At 45.8% G+C, this 22,030-nt stretch overlaps 1 protein-coding gene and 1 long non-coding RNA gene across 25 annotated transcripts in view; one reads left to right on the top strand and one right to left on the bottom strand.

The window, feature by feature from the left end:
- Positions 1–22,030, bottom strand: part of ZNF618 (zinc finger protein 618) — a 320,167-nt gene that overhangs the window by 68,637 nt on the left and 229,500 nt on the right. The window lies entirely within an intron of this gene.
- On the top strand, positions 4,075–20,018 carry LOC122463100. The gene is made up of 3 exons (XR_006286100.1): positions 4,075–4,269; positions 11,705–11,708; positions 20,008–20,018. It is a non-coding gene; the product is annotated as an uncharacterized LOC122463100 (long non-coding RNA).

The raw sequence follows: 22,030 nt of genomic DNA, 5'->3' as shown, positions 1-22,030 counted from the left end.
ATATGAAGGAGGCATCACTGCAATAAATTCTGCTACACCTACTATCACTGCAATAAATTCTGCTACACCTACTATAGCTGTTTGGCTCAATCAACTTCAGGTGAAATTGTAGTTGCCTCCCTATCCCAGCCACATGGAAGGGGAAGACAACGACCTAACTGAGAAACCTCCATGCGCTCACTGGGAGCAGTGGGGATTTGTGCTGCTGCCATAGCAAGCCCAAGTGTTTGAACTAGCTGGGAACAGCATTCCAAGGGGGAGGACATGGCTCCGGCCCTAGCCTGGAGGTGAAGGCACTGGGCCCTGACACAACTCAGCCTTGGCTACAGTGACAATTTTAGGGAACCCTTCCATCGTTGCTCTCGCACTGATGCAGCTTCACCAGCACGAGCAGCAATGGGGCAGATAGCGTTGACTGACAGCATTTCAGCATCGTGTCACTTAGATTCGCCCTGAGCAGGATTAGACCACACGGTAGGAAAAATACTGGATGATCGTCTATACGCTACCACCCTGCCAGCATCAATAGAGCTGCACCAGGGCTAGAGCTAGGATATGTATCATGCAAAAATTATCTGCTGTACTGCAACTTTGCCCCTTCAATGGCACCGTGCAGGGGGAAAAGACCCACCTAAGCATGCAGAAGGCTGACAATTATACCAGGGAAATTATTTTCATGAAGAACTTTGTTTATTAATTAAGAATGTCCGGGAATACAGATTACAGAGTAGCAGCCGTGTTAGTCTGTATTCGCAAAAAGAAAAGGAGTACTTGTGGCACCTTAGAGACTAACCAATTTATTGAGCATAAGCTTTCGTGAGCTACAGCTCACTTCATCAGAATACAGAGTGCACGTTACACTGTCAGCCATTCTTACAGCGGAACCAAACACTTGGGGAAAGAGATTAGTTGTTTGAAGCATGCAAAGACTCAGTCCCACACTTCATTGGTATTCACAACAGCCGGGCCAGCAGTAGAGTCCCTGAGCTAGACCAGACCATGGAGCTACTGTTACTGCAATGTCAGAGACTGACACACACACAGGTAAAGAAATCCAGCGCTAAAGTCAAACTCCAGCAAGCACCACTCATCCTTAATTCTGATCATTTAACCCAACTAGAGCAGGGATCCAAGATCAGTGAGAGAGCTGCATTTCTGGGAAGCAGTGGCTTACGGTGTGCACCTCCAAGATGGTTTTACATATGAAATTATCCCATAAGTGTATTTAAATAATTCAGATAAGTGTATTTCCATGAAATTTACACAGCGACTCTTTCTAACACTTATGAGTGGAGCCAATAAATGCCGTAGAAGCAACTGGGGTGATGCGGAACAATCATTTGTTGGGTGAAAAAGACTTGAAATAAGGACTGTTTGCTGTTGAAGTGTCCCAGAGGTGTAGGTGCAGATGTTTAGCTACTCACAGAGGCAATTCCTGGAGAGTGGACAGGATTTCTGCCACTGTCCTTCCTGGTCTTCTCCTTGTTTATGAAAGCAAACTCATAGCTCTGGGAGAGCAACACACAGCAGCACGGGCTGTATGTGCAGACTGACCCTGTCACAAATACTGTAACTTCAGGGTTTTCGGCATGAATATTTTAAGAATGGGCAGATTACAGAAGTGGAGAAAGGCAGGAATCAAAACCAGACTCCAGGTGCTGGATGGGTTTAATCATGAGCAGCCCTGTAAGTTCATCACAATATCCTGAATCAACCTGCAACAGTTCCAGATCCTCACAGAAACCCTCAGCAGTGGGCATAACCATGGATACCCTGGCAACTGCAGGCCTAAGCGAGTGAGGTACAGACAGAATAAGTTTCTCAAAGGCCATCTAGACACCCAGTTTCTTTTAAAAGATTACAGATCTAAGATGTATTTTATTTATACTGAAACAGTGCTAGGGCCCCGTTGTACAAGGTGCTGTACAATCATATAGTAAGGCATGAGCCTGGCCCCAGGGGCTTGCAACATGCTGAGTATCCTCAAATCAAAGGGACACAGACTTGAAGATTTGTTCCTCACAAAACAATAAAATGTCACTGCCATGACTACAGTCCAGGCTGACGGATCATAAATTGTCCTATGGGAATGTCAGGAAACCCCCTCATGCTCAGTTACAATAACTTCTGGTGCTTTTTTGGCAGATGGCTCATGGAAGTGACCAAAAGTCCCACTGGTGATAATTACGGAGGGCTAGAGTTGACTAGTAACTATCCCAAAGTAGCTGAGGAAAGTATCTTCTTGCCAGGACTGGCAATCTTTCTGGGGACCAAAGTACGTGACAGGTGGGGATGGAGAAAAGGATTCACCATATTCTTGTGGCACCAGATAGAATTCATCACCTTTATTTAAATAAAATAATCCAAGGCCTCCAACATGGATGTATTAGTTTTAAAGGAGAGATCTGAAGAAGATAATCCCCTTGTTCTCCTTTGTTTATTATAAGAGATTTGAAATATGAAAACATCCTGAAATTCTTCAAGAGAAAAGGAATCAGTAGACAGTATGAGCTGCAGGATTCTTTTAAATGTTTTTCAGTTTGTAAGTTACAGTGATGAGATTTTGCAATAGATTTTAAAAAGGTTTTTCTAGGGTCACCAAATTTTAATGTTTCCTGAAATGGTCACAGTGCAATTCAGTTGGCAAAGATTCAGGAGTAAAGAAGAACTTGCAAAAAACTGGGGCTAGTGTACATTTTTCCCCCTGCTAAATTTCAAGCATTGTTGGAAGATGACGGCTATATCTTTTACTAACTATAAGAGAAGAGACATTTTTTAGCTTCAAAACAAGTTTTACTGGCATTTCTGGGACAAACTGATGAATCAGAGTAAGAGTTAGAATTTACTAAAACTCTACCTCCTTTATGTTGGAATAAATAGATTTTACAGTCTAGGGAGCTTATATGAAATTTGCCAAGAGTTAATATCTGACTCAGGGCTAATCAATGCAGTCTGTGTGGTAGAGATTTCAGGGGTTCTCTTCATTTGTAAGTGCATATTACCAATTAATCATGTGAGTTAACTGTGATTAATTGAGTGCCCTAGTTGGGAATAATTTTTAGTCACTGCTGAGACTTGAACTCCTGTCTTGAGGTTTGTAACTTAGTGCACTTTCCCCTAGGTGGCAGGAGATTCTGTGGGGACTTCTAGCTCAGTTTTGTTTCCCAAAATCATGTGGCAGATGGAGCTTTTCACATCATCTTGAGACTGCCTGCAGCAGTGGCCAAAATAACATTATTCATGGTAAATGTGCGAGAGTTGGCTATGCTGCACCCTGAATAAGTTTGACAGATCAGAGAAGCATTACATAGGGAAGTGGTGGCAGGGATAGCACAAGGTGAAACAAGGTATCATGCCCCAGAGTCAGAATGGAGGCCTTCATTTCTTTGGCTGGTTTAGAACATGGATATCCAGACTCCGCTCTTATCCACATTGGTGTAAATCTAGCTGGAGCTACTCCAGATTTCTACAAAGAGCAGAATCTAGCCCTGTTTATTTACTGATGGGACTTGGCAGAGCAGACAAGAAACGCAGTACCCCTGTATTTTTTGGAATACAATCTGAATGATTCTGAATGCCATCACTATCTCTTGTTTACAGACTGACTCCAAATTGAGGATTTGCCACATCCCTGACAAAGACACAAAAATCTGCTATATCAGAGCTTGAAGTGGGAACTTCGGGAATTGCTTCACTACTTCACTGTTAAACTGGTTCATGTGAAAGCTTCTTGATATCAGTAATTTTTCTATGACACTTTTTTTTTTTTTTTTTAAAAAGAGTGCCATCATCTCCTAATCATAGAATAACAGGGTTGGAAGGGACTTCAGGAGGTCATCTAGTCCAACCTGATGAGTGACTCTCCCTCCCTATTGCCAAGTGCCCTAAATTACACAAGTGCATACGTTTCATTGTGAGACACAATCACAAATCAAAATACATTTCCATATGTTAGGGTAGGGGTTGGCAACCTTTCAGAAGTGGTGTGTCAAGTCTTCATTTATTCACTCTAATTTAAGGTTTCGTGTGCCAGTGATACATTTTAACATTTTTAGAAGGTCTCTTTCTATAAGTCCATAATATATAACTAAACTATTGTTGTATGTAAAGTAAATAAGGTTTTTAAAATGTTCAAGAAGCTTCATTTAAAATTAAATTAAAATGCAGAGCCCCCCGGACCGGCGGCCAGGACCCAGGCAGTGTGAGTGCCCCTGACAATCAGCTTGCATGCCGCCTTCGGCAAGCGTGCCATAGGTTGCCTACCCCTGTGTTAGGGCAATTGGCCTATGGAAAAGGTGGAGGCTGGAAGAGGATTGTCACTGGCATAGTGCTGGCTGAAGAGATGATCCTATGTGTTTCATCCCTGCACTGGCTGGTGTGCGTTTGATAAAGTGTGCACATCTTCCCCACTTCATGTATGCTCTAGTGAATGTCAGAAGATGGTAGTTAGATACATGGGGTATAATTCAAGCCCTAAGACACCTAGGGTCCACTCTCTATCAGTGTGAACTGTAAGAAAGTTGTGGAATTCAAGAGAGATTTTTGTTTTTTAGTCATGCATGTTCAAACATGTCATCTAGATCTTCCCTAGTGCAGGATTTCATCCATAAGGAGTATGATCCCTTCATTGCATGCCATAATTGAGTTATGAGAGGTCAAAAGAAAATTGGGACTCTTAGAAAGGCAATAAATTGTAAATATTTCACAGTCCCATAAATCAAAAATGATTGGCCCGATCTTTTAAAAATATATTTCCCTTTGGGCTGAGACTAAGCATGGGAAAATTCAGCCTGAAAGGGAATTTCTTGGAGAAAGCATTAAATGGCTGGAAATAAGGATGTGGGCTGGAATGTCTCCTGCAAACTTAACTATGGAGTCACAGGACTAATACCCTGCATGTGCAAAGGAAGATTAGGATTGTGAGTTTAAACCATAAAATTAATAAGTGAAAACGTTAAGGTTTTCTTGCCTGGATTATACACACTCAGGCTACGGTGAATGTAATTTCCTAACTACTAACTGAAACAAATGTGAAAAGTGGGACAGTTAATGTTAACTGAAGATTAAGTAAGAACCTTTAACTTGATTCCTGACTTTTATATACATATATTTCAAATTTTCAACTTGATGTTTCATTAGAATAGATTTTGGCTTTTAAATTCCTCTTTAAAAAAGAAAGATAGCAGAAGATAGAACAGCTGACTATGGAGTTATGCCGTTGTGATTGGTGTAACTCAGTAGTGCTCTACACATAATACAGTTCAAACTCTAACAGAAATTTCATACTGTGCATGTGGAAAAGTGAACGTTTACGCACCTATAACCTCTTGATTTAGATTTTAAAATGTTCAGACTTAATACTGCTCCCATTCCCTAGTGAGAACTAGCCAAGTGGATTTTATTTTTCTTTAGGGAGCAGGTTTTTTTAAGTAGGTAATTGCCACGGAAGGGTGACCTTACCAACTGCAATAACCATAGAGGAATCACATTACTCTCAGTGCCTGGGAAACATCAGGTCCAACATTATCGTGGAATGTATCAAGAAACAAACAAACCTTCACCTTAGAGTGGAACAAACAGATTTTAGACCACTGATATCATGTGTAGACCGCATTATTGTTCTCAGACATATTACAGAACAAAGCAAGCACCTCTTGTGATAAATTTTATAGATTTCCAGACAGCTTTTGACAGCATACACAGTGCAGCAAAAATAATTAGAATCATCAAGGATCTATATGATATTGCTGAGTGTGCAATCAGAGATGGTGACATCATCTAATGATTTGCAGTGGCAACTGGAGGAAGGCAATGTTGTATTATGTTCCCCTAATGTTTGCACCAGTCATTGATTATATCATGAGGAAAGAAACAGCAGAAATCAACCGAGGAATGTTATGAACAAATGATGAAGCACAATTGGATGACCTCTTTTTTGCTGATGACATTGTCCTGTTTAGGCCAACACTTTGCTTAATGGAAGAAAAGACCCAGTTTTGGCAGACAGCGCAAAACAACAAGCGAAAGACAACAAGCGAAAGACAAAATAGATGGTTATCAATGGCCGGAAGGTAACCATTAGAGTGGACGAAAAAACACTAGAAGTAAGTCATTTTACATATTTAGGGAGTGAGATGTGTCATGATGGTGACACCATGCTAAGTGTCAAGCAACAAATATCAAAAAGCAGCAAATAAAAACTTGAAAAGTGATTGGCACTGACAAAAAATATGCATTTTTAAGATCAGCATCATGTCTATCCTGCTTCATGGAGCAGTCATGGAAATTGACAAGAGAAATTGATAAGAAGATCAACTCATTTCAAAGTAAACGCCCACGGTAGATCTTCAGACTCCATTGGAAAGAGTTTCTTGTAACATCAGAAATTCTAAGTAGAGCAAACCAATCTAAAGCATCAAATATGGTAAAATGATGACATATTTAGGATATGCTTTAAGGATGACACCAACACAACTTTCACTGCAAGTGATAATATGGGCACCACCTGGAAAGAGGAAAACAAGAGTGAAACCTAAAGAAATGTTACCCAGAACTACAGAGAAAGAAGCAAAATCCATCTGCATGACGGTCAGTGTGCTCTATGCACACCCCATCCGTGGCCCCACGAAGTTACGAGACCTCCTCCTCAACCTCCTCCTGGCACTGGTTAAGGTCGCTATTCATCAACCAAGAGAAGGATGTTGGACAGGGAAGTGCTCTGCGTCTGTGGGGCCTATTTCCGCTCCTCCCTTAAGTGACATATCTGTAGCAGGAAGAGAGCCTGAGACATAAGGCCTTGTATTAGAGGCCTGGTATGAGGCGGACCTGCTTACAGAATCTGGCAAGAACAGGGCTGATATTGCAGAAATACACATTCCTAAGAAGTGCGAGTCACAGAGTACTCATGCAAACACATCCCGATATCAAGTGGTACCAGAACATCCCGATATTTTACTAACTTGTTTGTATAGGGGTATAAAGATATATTTCAGAGGGAGTATCTTTGTCTGGCCTAGGGAGGAACAGAAAGTCCTGCTGTTCACTGAGCTGGTCCATTGTTACAGGCATACATGTATTAGTGGTCTGATAGAGTTTGTGGGATATTAGTACCGTGCTCTGTTGACAATAAACCTGTCTGGGTGCCTTTGTCCCTTAACAGATCTTGTGTCATTGGGCAGTTCGCTCGAGGTCTGCCGTGCCAGCTGTCTGCGCAGGACTGGGGTGGCACATGGAGGGAACACACACGTGCAGTCGAACATCTATCAACATCTAACCACAGTATCCAGGCAGAGTTCCTCTGGGCCGCATCCACTGACTTCCTGAATGCCTTTTAGGAGCAATGGGTGCTGTTCACGGTTCTCTGCTTGGTGTCCCCCTCCGGCTTTCTGCTTTTGACCCTGTCATAAATATAAAGGGAAGGGTAAACCCCTTTAAAATCCCTCCTGGCCAGAGGAAAACTCCTCTCACCTGTAAAGGGTTAAGAAGCTAAAGGTAACCTCGCTGGCACCTGACCAAAATGACCAATGAGGAGACAAGATACTTTCAAAAGCTGGGAGGAGGGAGAGAAACAAAGGGTCTGTCTGTCTGTCTATATGCTGCTTTTGCCGGGGATAGACCAGGAATGGAGTCTTAGAACTTTTAGTAAGTAATCTAGCTAGGTATGTGTTAGATTATGATTTCTTTAAATGGCTGAGAAAAGAATTGTGCTGAATAGAATAACTATTTCTGTCTGTGTATCTTTTTTGTAACTTAAGGTTTTGCCTAGAGGGATTCTCTATGTTTTGAATCTAATTACCCTGTAAGGTATCTACCATCCTGATTTTACAGAGGGGATTTCTTTATCTCTATTTACTTCTATTTCTATTAAAAGTCTTCTTGTAAGAAAACTGAATGCTTTTTCATTGTTCTCAGATCCAAGGGTTTGGGTCTGTGGTCACCTATGCAAATTGGTGAGGCTTTTTATCCAACATTTCCCAGGAAAGGGGGGGGTGCAAGTGTTGGGAGGATTGTTCATTGTTCTTAAGATCCAAGAGTCTGGGTCTGTAGTCACGTAGGCAAATTGGTGAGGCTTTTTACCAAACCTTGTCCAGGAAGTGGGGTGCAAGGTTTTGGGAAGTATTTTGGGGGGAAAGACATTTCCAAACAGCTCTTCCCCAGTACCCAGTATTTGTTTGGTGGTGGTAGCGGCCAATCCAAGGACAAAGGGTGGAATATTTTGTACCTTGGGGAAGTTTTTGACCTAAGCTGGTAAAGATAAGCTTAGGAGGTTTTCATGCAGGTCCCCACATCTGTACCCTAGCGTTCAGAGTGGGGGAGGAACCTTGACAGACCCTGTGACCCTTACTCCCGTCCCTGTTTTCTCATTTGTTTTCCCCTGAATTTACTTGAGTCCTGGATTCAGTAGCTCCTCCCCTTAGGCTGGGGGAGGGGCCTTTACAAGTGGGTGGGCTTGCATCCACCTGCCCCCAGGAACTCAACAGGTGCCGCTCCAACAGAGCTGCAGAGTCACTAGTCAGTCAGGCATGCAGCAACAACTCAGCAGCAGCCTATCCTGGAGCAGAGCCTGTGTCAGATGACCCTCAGGCTCAGGTATTTCCCCAACCTCACCAGGACTGCAGATCAGTCTTTGCAACAGCCCTCCCACCTGGCCAGAAACCCTCCTGCTGCCTCGCAGCGTATCATATACTCCAGCCTGCTCTTGATCCTGATCCTGCCTGATCCAGCCTTGCCCAAGCTGTGTTCCAGTCTTATCTTTGCCCTATTCTGACCTTACTCCACCCCTGTTACTGACCCACTCTGGCCTTGCCTATGCTTCCTGATCCTCCCTGGACCCTCAAACTCTGATCACCTAGCTTCAACTTTTGGCCTGTATCCAGACCCATCTCCGATATGGAGTTGGCTTGTACCTGGACTCTGACCACCTGGCTTCAACCCCTGGATTGCACTTGGACTCTGACTCCGGTACTGATTCTGGCTTGGCTATGGACTCTGATCTGGGGTTTGACTCCAACCTGTCCCAGATCTTGATTCTAGCGCCACCTTTGGCCCAGTCCTGACCCTACATCAGCTCCAACCACTAGACCTGACTACTGGGAGGCAGTGCCTGACAATTTGCACAAACTCCATTGTACTGGGCCTCAGAGCCTTGATGGAGCACCTGAGTGCTGCAGCCCCGAAGATGGCATCCATATTCCAGAGCCTCCCAAACCAAATTGCCCAGCTGCAGTTAGAGAACACCTCCTTCTCAGCACAGGTCCCGACTGCTCCAGAACCCTCGGGCCCACCCAAGGCAGCAGCCCCAGAATGTGGTCTGAAAAATCCTCTGGCTGGAATGGTTTGATGGTGAACACCACAAGTTCTGAGGCTTTATTAAATAGTGCTGCTTGCTGTTCCTGATGCAGCCATCCTCCCAGACTACCAGATGAAAGTGGAGCTGGTTATCAGTCTGCTGTTCAGAGAAGCCCTAGGATTGGGCCTCACCCATCCTGGAACAGGCCAACCCACAGTATTCTTGCCAGCAAGTTAAAGAAGTATGGGCTGGATGAATGGACGATAAGGTGGATAGAAAGCTGGCTAGACTGTCGGGGTCAACGGGTAGTGATCAATGGCTCCATGTCTAGTTGGCATCCGGTATCAAGTGGAGTGCCCCAAGAGTTGGTCCTGGGGCCGGTTTTGTTCAATATCTTCATTAATGATCTGGAGGATGGCGTGGATTGCACCCTCAGCAAGTTTGCAGATGACACTAAACTGGGAGGAGAGGTAGATATGCTGGAGGGTAGGGATAGGATACAGAGGGACCTAGACGAATTAGAGGATTGGGCCAAAAGAAATCTGATGAGGTTCAACAAGGACAAGTGCAGAGTCCTGCACTTAGGACGGAAGAATCCCATGCACCGCTACAGACTAGGGACCGAATGGCTAGGCAGCAGTTCTGCAGAAAAGGACCTAGGGGTCACAGTGGACGAGAAGCTGGATATGAGTCAACAGTGTGCCCTTGCTGCCAAGAAGGCCAATGGCATTTTGGGATGTATAAGTAGGGGCATTGCCAGCAGATCGAGGGACGTGATCGTTCCCCTCTATTTGACATTGGTAAGGCCTCATCTGGAGTACTGTGTCCAGTTTTGGGCCCCACACTACAAGAAGGATGTGGAAAAATTGGAAAGCGTCCAGTGGAGGGCAACAAAAATGATTAGGGGACTGGAACACATGACTTATGAGAAGAGGCTGAGGGAACTGGGATTGTTTAGTCCGCAGAAGAGAAGAGTGAGGGGGGATTTGATAGCTGCTTTCAACTACCTGAAAGGGGGTTCCAAGGAGGATGGCTCTAGACTGTTCTCAGTGGTACCAGATGACAGAACAAGAAGTAATGGTCTCAAGTTGCAGTGGGGGAGGTTTAGGTTGGATATTAGGAAAAACTTTTTCACTAGGAGGGTGGTGAAGAGCTGGAATGCGTTAACTACGGCAGTGGTGGAATCTCCTTCCTTAGAAGTTTTTAAGGTCAGGCTTGACAAAGCCCTGGCTGGGATGATTTAGTTGGGGATTGGTCCTTCTTTGAGCAGGTAGTTGGACTAGATGACCTCCTGAGGGCCCTTCCAACCCTGATATTCTATGATTCTAATGCTGGGCTGCTTTGAGGACTTCGTTTATTTCTTCTCACTTGTATTTGATGATCCCAACCGGGTCCATACTGCCAAAGCAGCCCTATAGTTCCTCACCCAGGGTTTGGGACCTGTCTCCACCTGCACAGCCCACTTCCAGCACCTGGACACCAATACAGCCTGGAACGAGGTGGCTAAGTCTACCATTTTCATCGGGGATTGAATGACGCCCGACAAGCTGTCTCAAGTAAACCCCTCCTGTGGAGTTGCTACCCTACATCGAGCTCTGCATTAGAAACGAGAACTATTGCCTGGAAAGGAAACAGGCTGTCACCCATTTCTAGCTTAGTGTCAAGGGCACCCGTGCACACCCTTTGCCTAGTTCCAGACTTGAGCCCATGCAGATTGACAGCACCAGGAGACACCTCACGGCCCAAGAGAAGGTGCTGAAATGGCCTTTGCGGAGAATTTGTACACTTTGCCTCAGGGTGACCCCACAAATCCAGACCCACTATGGTGCTGGGAAACCACCCCATTCAGCCCCAGTAGAGGGGTCACGGCTAGACATGACCCGGAGAGCAGTCTCTTTGACCAGATCCCCTCTGCTGACTACCTGTGCCCCAGCACCAATGGAGTCCTGCCAACCACATCTGCAGGTCCTCCTCCTTCTCAGGACCCCTGCCATGCCCAGAGTAAGCTGTACTTCACTGGCATTAATTGACTCTGGGACATCCAGCAACTTGCCCATCCAGAATAAGCTTATTCCAGAGCAGGCAGAAACTATTGAAAGCAGTACGCTGACCTCTGGTCCTGTTGCAAGACAGCCCATCTCTAGGTCGAGATTGGGGACCAGCAGAAAACTATGCAATTCAACCTAAATCCTTTCACCACTCTTTTGAATTATATTGGGCCTCTCCTGACTCTCCCTTCACAACCTGAACATTTTGTCGGCAGTGCAGGAGGTATGGTTTAACTCTTCGTTTTGTCAGCTGCAGTACCTAGGAAGACCCAGCAGGGAGAATCTGGGACCCACCCCTGGGTAGGTGTCCTCCCTGCTTGGTACTACGTCAGTTTCCAAAGATACTGGTTTATCAATCTCACCCAAGTATAGTGATCTTGTGGATGATCGATTAAAAGAAGGCCAATATCCTATCCCTGCAACAAGTACCTTATAGACCTCTAGCCAGGGGCACAGATCCCCTTTGGATGTGTATACCCTTTATTGGAACCCAAACTCAAGGCCCCATGGAAATACCTGGGTGAAAAATCTGGCTAAGAACTTCATTCAGCCCTTCAAATCCCACAGAGTAGAACTACAAAATTTATGACAAAGAACTGCTAGCAATCAAGGCCGAGTTTGAGGAGTGGTTCCACCTGTCCCTCCCCTTGACTTCCCTTGTCCCTGCTGACTCTGACCTGGTCGAACATCTCCATCATACCCAGGAGGAGCTAAGACCCCAGCTGGACACTGCCAAGGCAGGCTTCAAGCTGTTCGCTAACCGCCACAGTCAGGCTAACCCTCCCTTTACTGTCAGGGCATGGTATGACTCGCCACAAAATACTTGGACACCTCCCATCTCTCCCACACACTTGACTGCTGATATCTTGAGCCCTTCCTCATCACCCCGCTTTTTAAGCTAGTTACTTTCCACTTCCAGCTACCCCCTATGATGCGAATACACCCTGTGTTCCATGTCTCCCTACTGAAAACACACACACACACACCATTTCCTGCTGGGACAAACGCAGGTCCTTCCTCCTCCAGCCATGGTACAAGCTCAGAAAGAATACCTGGAGAACCAAATCCTCAGTTCCAAAATATTCTGAGGGAAGTCCTGTACCTTACAGAATGGGAAGGTTATGGACCAGAGGAATGCTCTGAGTTCTGGCCCCAGTCTGTCCCCGGATCTTGAATCCAGTGCCAACCTTGGTCCTGTCCTGACCCTACACCTGGGTCCGACATCTGCTCCAACCACTAGGCTTGACTATCGGGAGACAGTGCCTGACCGCCATGATGATTTGCTGGGTTGAGGCTATACATAGCTATAATTTCTGGCACCTATTTTTCATAAGGAGGACTGGATCTTATTCTTCTGATTCCTCTGTCAGAGCCAGGATTCTCCTAATCTCTTCTTTACATCGGAATTCTGTTGGCTGAAAATGAGTTTAAGAATTTATTTCTAGGTACTTTTCCACATTAATGCACATTGCAAACATACTAAAGATTCTATAGTTCATGCAGATGCTGCTTCCTGGAAATCACAAAGCCTTGTTTTGTTTCATCCACCTTAAATGTGATGTTGCAAAGATCCTGGGGTTGAGAAGAAAGGTGTTAGCATTATGTGTTTAAAGAAAATGTTGACAATAATCACAGATGATGTAATATAGTCTGAGACAGAATTGTGATTAACTGCAGTTTTAAATCACACAGTTAAGCAATAGAAATACCAAGTGAAATTTATTTAATATTTTTGGATGTTTGTCTATATTTTTAAATATATTGATTTCAATTACAACACAGAATACAAAGTTTATATTATTATTTTTGATTACTAATATTTACACAGTAAAAATGACAAACAAAAGAAATAGTATTTTTCAATTCATCTCATACAAGTACTGTAGTGATATCTCTTTGTTGTGAAAGTGCAACTTGCAAATGTAGATTTTTTTGTTACATAACTGCACTCAAAAACAAAACAATGTAAAACTTTAGAGCCTACAAGTCCACACAGTCCTACTTCTTGTTCAGCCAATCATGAAGACAAACAAGCTTATTTACATTTACAGGAGATAATGCTGCTTGCTTATTATTTACAATGTCACTGAAAGTGAGAACAGGCGTTCACATGGCACATTTGTAGCTGGCATTGCAAGGTATTTAAGTGCCAGATATGTTAAACATTTGTAAGCCCCTTCATACTTCGGCCACTGTTCCAGTGGACATGCTTCCATGCTGATGACGCTCGTTAAAAAAATATTGCGTTAATTAAATTTGTGACTGAACCCCTTGGGGGAGAACTGTATGTCTCCGGCTCTATTTTACCTGCATTCTGCCATATATTTCATGTTTATAGCAGTCTCGAATGATGACCCAGCACATGTTGTTTGTTTTAAGAACACTTTCACTGCTGATTTCACAAAATGCAACTAAAGTACTGTGACAAAGTTCCTGCTCTACCTTGGTGGGTTTTGCACTTATTGGTGGATTTGCTCGCCTTAGAGCTTCACAGCAGCCCTCAGCTTGGCCCTTTTTCTGAACCCACAGTCCAGGTTGACTCCTTCTGTGTCTGACCAGGAGTTGGGAGGATTTGGGGGGAACCCAGGCCCGCCCTCTACTCCGGGTTCCAGCCCAGGGCCCTGTGGAATGCAGCTGTCTAGACTGCCTCCTGGAACAGCTGTGCGACAGCTACAACTCCCTGGGCTACTTCCCCATGGCCTCCTCCCAACACCTTCTTTATCTTCACCATAGGACCTTTCTCCTGGTGTCTGATAATGCTTGTACACCTTAGTTTTCCAACAGTCTGCGGTCTCACTCTCAGCTCCTAGTGCCTCTTGCTCCCAGCTCTTCACACGCGCACCACAAACTGAAGTGAGCTCCTTTTTAAAACCCAGGTGCCCTGATTAGCCTTCCTTAATTGATTCTAGCACCTTCTTGACTGGCTGCAGGTGTTCTAATCAGCCTGTCTTAATTGTCTCCAGAAGATTCTTGATTGTTCTGGAACCTTCCCTGTTACCTTACCCAGGAAAAAGGGACCTACTTAGCCTGGGGCTAATATATCTGCCTTCTATTACTCTCCAAAAGCCACCTGGCCTGACCTTGTCACATATTCCACCCCCCCACCCCCAGCTCAACACTATGGGGTTGGGCAACTTGGGACGTCATGCAGTGTACTCGTGACAAGCCATCTACACTGCCATGGTGGCTTCCAGCCCGGTGTTGTATGGTGAATTGGAAAGGTTGTAGGGACTGGAACCATCTGATCACCCTTGTGTTCTTCTCTTTATTTCGCTGCATCCACTGGAGGGGTGCGTGGTCGATCACAAGGGTAAACCATCGTCCCAGAAGGTAATAACGTAGTGTTTCCATGGCCCATTTCACAGCTAGGCACTCTCTTTCAACCACAGCATACTTCTGCTCTCTCGGGCGGAGTTTCCTGCTGAGGTAGAGGATTGGATGTTCTTCATCTCTGACCATCTGCGATAGGACAGCTCCCAATCCTACTTCAGATGCATCTGTTTGTACAATGAATTCTTTGTTGAAGTCTGGGGCTATAAGCACGGGGTTACTGCAGAGGGCTGTCTGTAGATCCACGAATGCTTTCTCTGCGGCATCTGTCCACTTCACCATGTCTGGACCCCGGGCTTTTATCAGGTCTGTCAGGGGACTCGCTCTGGTAGCAAAATGAGGAATACATCGTCGGTAGTACCCCACCACACCTAGGAATGCCCGGACTTGCTTTTTCCAATTTGGCCAGGGCCAATTTTGGATAGCCTCTAGTTTGTTTAGTTGGGGCTTGACCATGCCCCTTCCTACAATGTAGCCAAGGTATTTAGCCTCGGCTAGCCCTATGGCACACTTGGCTGGGTTGGCTGTGAGGCCAGCCTGTCTTAGCGTGTCCAGAACCGCTTCCACCTTTCCTAAGTGGGTTTCCCAGTGGGGGGTGTGAATAATCACATCATCCAGGTATGCCGCTGCTTAACTGGTATGGGGCCATAGGAGCTTCTCCATAAGACGCTGGAAGGCGGCAGGTGCCCCATGCAGTCCAAAAGGAAGAACCGTATATTGAAACAGACCCTCTGGGATAGAGAATGCCGTCTTTTCTTTTGCATCTTTGGCAAGGGGAATCTGCCAGTATCCCTTTGTTAAATCAAGGGTGGTCAAAAATCGGGCATTGCCCAGGCGGTCAAATAACTCATCGATACGGGGTATGCATCGAATTTGGATATCTCATTCAGCCGGCGAAAGTCATTACAAAACCTAGTGGTGCCATTGGGTTTGGGCACCAACCCAATCGGGCTTGACCACTGACTGTAGGACTCCCAGCTCCAGCATCCTTTTTACCTCTGCCTTGATCTCCTCCCTTTTTGCTGCTGGGACCCAATAGGGCCTTAAAGTTACCTTTGCCCCAGGGTCTGTGATAAGGTGGTGATATGCTTCGGTGGTCCAGCCTGGTTTGGTTGCAAACACGTCCTGGTATCGGTTGATCATCTCAGTTACCTCCTTCTTCTGGTTTGATGTCAGATCAGTGGATATCCTGTTCTGCTCCTGCATATTATTTCCCTGGATCGGGGTCTCTTGGGCCACTACACACGCCTCTCATTGGTGCCAAGGCTTTAAGAGGTTAATGTGATAAATTTCTTCTTGTTTCCAGCGTACTGGCTGCCACACCTTCTAGGTTACTTCCCCCACGGGTTCAGCCACCTCATAGGGCCCCTGCCATTGGGCCAAAAGCTTGCTTTCTGCCGCGGGTACCAACATCATCACCTGATCCCTTGGTTGGAACTGTCGGACTTTTGCCTGGCAATTGTAATGGGTTCGCTGGTCCTCCTGCGCCTTTTCCAAATGTTCCCGTACAATAGTGGTGACCCGGACTATCCATTCTCGCATCTGCAACACATGGTCAATTATATTTCTGCCCTCATTGGGTTCTTCTTCCCAGATTTCTTTTGCAATATTTAGTATGCCACGGGGGTGGCGTCTGTATAATAATTCAAAGGGGGAAAACCCAGTTGAGGCCTGAGGTACCTCCCGGATTGCAAACATAAGGTAGGGTAATAGGGTGTCCCAATCCTTCCCGTCTCGACTTACCACTTTCCTTATCATTGCCTTGAGGGTTCGGTTAAACCGTTCTACCAGCCCATTGGTCTGCGGATGATAGACTGAAGTTCTCAGGGTATGTATATGGAGCAGCATAAAGAGGTCCTTCATTAGCTTCGACATAAATGGGGTACCTTGGTCTGTTAATATCTCCTTTGGAAGCCCCACTCAGGCAAAGATCCCCACCAACTCTTTAGCTATTGTTTTAGAGGCCGTGTTCCGCAGGGGGAACGGCTTCTGGGTAACGAATAGTATAATCCAGAACGACAAGTATATATTGGTGGCCCCAGGCTGTCTTCTCCAGGGGTCCCACTAGATCCATGGCTATTCGCTCGAAGGGGATCTCTATGATGGGAAGGGGTACTAAAGGTGCCCTCAAGTGGGGACGGGGACTGTGCAGCTGACACTCCGGGCAGGACGCACAGTACCTCCACACTTCTTCATGTACTCCAGGCCAGAAGAATCGTCGCAGGACCTGTGCCAGGGTCTTCTCTACCCCCAAATGCCCCCCAAAAAGATGACTATAGGCCAAACTTAATACAGCATTCTGGTGTTTTTGAGGTACTAGAATCTGCTGTACCTTCTGCCCCTGTACTGGTGCAACCCGGTATAAGAGATTCTTCTTCATTATGAAGTAGGGTCCTGGTCCCTGGGTTTTCCCTTCCAGGGGGACCCCATGTATTTCAGTCACCTCCTTCCTAATGTTGTCATACCTTGGGTCTTCAGCCTGGTCCCGTCCAAAATGTCCTCTCCCAGGGCTAATCTGCCCGAGATCTAGGGAGCCAGTCTCTGTTGCCTCTACTGGTTCAGAGGCATTAGGGTGTGGGTCAGACTCAGGTGCTTCTCCCTCCTGGGTGGCCTCCTTTTCAGCAGCTCTGGTCCGCCACCTACAAGAGCGACCCTCTGGCTTTGGGCCAGTATTTGGGTTCCCAAGGCCTTAGCTGCCCTTCTTTCCCTTTTCGTCTTTCTACGCTGTCTGGGAGTGGAGAACAAATCTGAGGATATTTCAGAGAAGGCTGGGGCTTGACAGTCTACTGTGGATGCCTCACTACTTTCAGGGCTTACCCCTTTCTCCAATTCCCCTACCGGGAGTAAGTCTCCAAACCCTGGGAAGTTCCTCCCTATGAGCACTGGGTATGGGAGTTTAGGGACTACCCCTGCTGCTACCCCAGTAGTGTTCCTCTGAATCTCAATTTTTACTGGGATGGTGGGGTAATAACCAACTATCCCATGGATGCATGTTATCCACGTACGCTTAGCCCACAGCAGCTGACTACGCTTCACGAGCTTCCCCGAGACAAGCGTGATAGCACTCCCCGAATCAACCAGTGCTGTGGTCTCTACCCCATTTAGCTTCACTGGTCTAGTGTACATATGTGGGGTTAGTGAGAACCCCACAAGGTGGATTAGGGAGCATGGGTCTGCCCAGTTCCCCAGGTTACACTGCATAGGCTCCTTGACATTGGGACACTGTGCAGCTATGTGTCCTCACTCCCTGCAGGCGTAACATCTGTATGGAGCCCTAGGTATTCCCCGGTCTCTTGGTTTGGGTAGTCTAACATCACGATCCTCTTCCCCCTCAGTGCTCCGACTCTTTGTGGCTTCTGGTGGGCCTTCAGCCCCTCTCTTTTTCCACCTGGGTTCTCCTGGTGGCCCAGTCACCCGAGCTCTAGGGCTTGGTGCTACTAGTGTAACTCGGGGTGCTTCTTCCTTAACTGGTCGGGTCAGCTCCCTCGCTGTCCTTCGCCTTTCTACCAGCGCGACAACCTCGTCGTAGGGGGATGGTTCGTTCTGGCTTACCCAGGCGTGAAGGTCTGGCTGTAGTCTTCTCATGTACCAGTCGATGACCAGAACCTCTAGTATCTCTTCCGGACTCCGGGACTCAGTTCGTAACCACTTTTGTGCGAGATGGATGAGGTCATATAATTGGGACCGCGGGGTTTTGTTTTCCTGGTACCTCCACTCATGATATCACTGGGCCCGCACTGCGGTCGTTACCCCAGATCTGGCCAGGATCTCTGCTTTCAGCTGGGGGTAGTGTGCCACAGCCTCTTCAGGCAAATCATAGGAGGCCTTCTGGGCCTCCCCACACAGGAATGGAGCGAGGATGCCAGACCAATGTTCTCGGGGCCAAGCCTCCCACAGGGCTGTCCTCTCAAAGGCCAGGAGGTATGCCTCTACATCATCCTCCCGCGTCATTTTCTGCAGCCATTTGCTGGCCCGCATGATCTGCATCCCATCATCGCCGCAGTTCAGTTCTGTAAGGGCCTTTACCTGGTTTACCAGTTCCTGCAACATAGCCCGGTCTTGAGCAGCCTGGTCCATCAGCAGGCGATTAGTCTCTTGCTGCAGCCACACTGCCTCCTGTTGGGCGGCTGCCTGGATACGAGTAGCCTCCTGCTGGGCAGCCATGGCTTGTGTCAGTGCCCGCACTACCTCCTCCACTGTGGTGAAAAAAAATAAAAATAGACCCTCTTCCCCCTTTTTTTTCTTCCTTCCAAACACCCTCCTTCCGCTGCGCTGTGGACACTAAATCCCACTTCCGACACCAGTTGTGACAAAGTTCCTGCTCTACCTTGGTGGGTCTTGCGCTTATTGGCGGATTTGCTCGCCTTGGAGCTTCACGGCAGCCCCCAGCTTGGCCCTTTTTCTGAACCCACAGTCCAGGTCGACTCCTCCTGTGTCTGACCAGGAGTTGGGAGGATTTGGGGGGAACCCGGGCCCGCCCTCTACTCCGGGTTCCAGCCCAGGGCACTGTGGAATGCAGCTGTCTAGACTGCCTCCTGGAACAGCTGTGCGACAGCTACAACTCCCTGGGCTACTTCCCCATGGCCTCCTCCCAACACCTTCTTTATCCTCACCATAGGACCTTTCTCCTGGTGTCTGATAATGCTTGTACACCTTAGTTTTCCAACAGTCTGCGGTCTCACTCTCAGCTCCTAGTGCCTCTTGCTCCCAGCTCTTCACACGCGCACCACAAACTGAAGTGAGCTCCTTTTTAAAACCCAGGTGCCCTGATTAGCCTTCCTTAATTGATTCTAGCAGCTTGATTGGCTGCAGGTGTTCTAATCAGCCTGTCTTAATTGTCTCCAGAAGGTTTCTGGTTGTTCTGGAACCTTCCCTGTTACCTTACCCAGGGAAAAGGGACCTACTTAGCCTGGGGCTAATATATCTGCCTTCTATTACTCTCCTATAGCCATCTGGCCCGACCCTGTCACAGTACCAATGTGAGATTTCTAAAGATAGCTACAGCATTCAACCCAAGATTTAAGAATCTGAAGTGCCTTCCAAAATCTAAGAGGGACGAAGTGTGGAGCATGCTTTCACAAGTTTTAAAAGAGCAACACTTGGATGCAGAAACTACAGAACCTGAACCTCCAAAAAAGAAAATCAACCTTCTGCTGGTGGCATCTGACTCAGATGATGAAAATGAACCTGCGTCGGTCTGTACTGCTTTGAATAGTTATCGAGCAGAACCCGTCAGCAGCATGGACACATGTCCTGTGGAATGGTGGTTGAAGCATGAAGGGACATATGAATCTTTAGGGCATTTGGCACGTAAATATCTTGTGATGCTGGCTAAAACAGTGCCATGTGAATGCCTGTTCTCACTTTCAGGTGACATTGTGAACAAGAAGTGGGCAGCATTATCACCTGCATATGTAAACAAACTTGTTTGTCTGAGCGATTGGCGGAACAAGAAATAGGACTGAGTAGACTTGTAGGCTCTAAAGTTTTACATTGTTTTATTTTTGAATGCAGGGCTTGTTTGTTTTTTTTACATAATTCTACATTTATAAATTCAGCTTTCATGATAAAGAGATTGCACTATAGTACTTGCAATGGGGGAATGGAAAGATACTATTTCTTTTGTTTTTTACAGTGCAAATATTTTGTATCAAAAATAAATATAAACCGAGCACTGTACACTTTGCATTCTATGTTGTAATTGAAATAAAAATATTTGAAAATGTAGAAAACATCCAAAATATTTAAATGAATGGTATTCTATTATTGTTTAACAGTGCAATTAACTGCGCAATTAATTTTTTTGATCGCTTGACAGCCCTATTCCCAACAAATAGATGTTTGGTGGCCCCTATGTGTGATATGCATTTGATGAGTTCCAGATCCTATGTCATCAATTGACCACTAGCTTTGCATTTGATGATCAGCAAATGAAGGGCAGGCACTGTCTCCTACTATGTGTTTATACAGTGCCTAGCACCAGGGGGCTCCAAACCTGGTTGTGTTCTTTAGTGAGAGCTTCTGCGGTGGAGGCCAAATTTGCTTCACTCGATGCAAAATGTTCAAGTTGGGAATGCTGTAGTTGTCACACACCGTGGAAGTGGGCAGAGGGAGTTCAAAAATCAGAAGAAAGACTAAAAAACACAATTTATTCTTTTTTTTAAAAAAGACCTGTGATTTCTGGGCCAATTTCATGATTTTGGGGGTCTGAGTCAGGATTTTTGAACTTCTGAGGTTGGCCAGATTGAGACAACCTTATACCTAACATAGCTGTTTTAGGAAAGTTCTTCCTCATTGTTTGCCCTAGAATTTAAGTAATGATGTTACTTGCTAGAGTAACTGGGGGAGGCACCCAGTGCCCGTCCATTGGTTTGGGTTTAAAGAAAGGCTACTGGGTAAGCTGGGCTCCGTGTGCCGGGCTTCTTGGCATTTGCCAAGTGGTGGCTGTAGTGAGGGGTTTGTCCAAGAGCTGGCCACTGGTGGTGCCACAAGCAGAGGGATTTGTTATGGGTGGCAGGTAACAAAATCCAGCCTGACCTCTTATTTCAAATGGTTTATTATTTGTATGACTGCAGCACCTAGGAGCCCCAGTCATGGATCAGGATCCATCATGCCAGGTGCTGTACAAACACAATAAAAAGATGGTCCCTGCCCCAGACAGGATGCAATCTCAGTATAGATTTTCGTAGATCATATGAATCTAGAGATTCCAAGGCCTGAAGGGACCACTGAGATTTACAGATTCATTAGTCTGACTACCCGAATAGCAGAGGCCAGAGAACTGCCCCCAAAATAATTCCTAGAGCAGAACTTTTAAAAAAACAGCCAAACTTGATTTTAAAATGGTCAGGTCACCATGACCCACGGTAAGTTATTCCAATGGTTAACTATTCTCACTGTTAAAAAAATATGACTTATTTCCAGTCAAAATTTGTCTAGATTCAACTTCCAGCCATTGGATTGTGTTATACCTTGTCTCTTTCCCTTGTAAAATACAGGACAAGAGAAAACAGATGGATACAGACAGATGGGGAAGTACAAGAAAACAGACAATATTGCTCAACATGATGGGAAGTGTGGTTTCAGCAAATCAACAGCCTAAGGTGGGTTTTTTTGTTTTTGTTTTTTTTTGTAAGTATGACAGCAAAGGGAAGTGTTGAGTAGCATTTTGGAGGAGGATAATGAGTTGACTACTATTATGACTACTGTCATAATGATAATGACATGGTGGAATAGTCGTCATGACTGGACTACAGGTATTGAAGGGGATATGCTGTTTAGGAAAGACCAAAATAAAAGTAAAGGTGGTGGAGTAGCATTGTATATCAATGATGAGGTAGATCGTAATGAAATAAGAGCGATG

Source organism: Chelonia mydas, chromosome 16 (genome assembly GCF_015237465.2).
Source record: "Chelonia mydas isolate rCheMyd1 chromosome 16, rCheMyd1.pri.v2, whole genome shotgun sequence".
NCBI lineage: Eukaryota > Metazoa > Chordata > Testudines > Cheloniidae > Chelonia > Chelonia mydas.
Note: the sequence above shows the minus strand (reverse complement) of the source record. Positions and strands in the feature narration are given on the sequence as shown.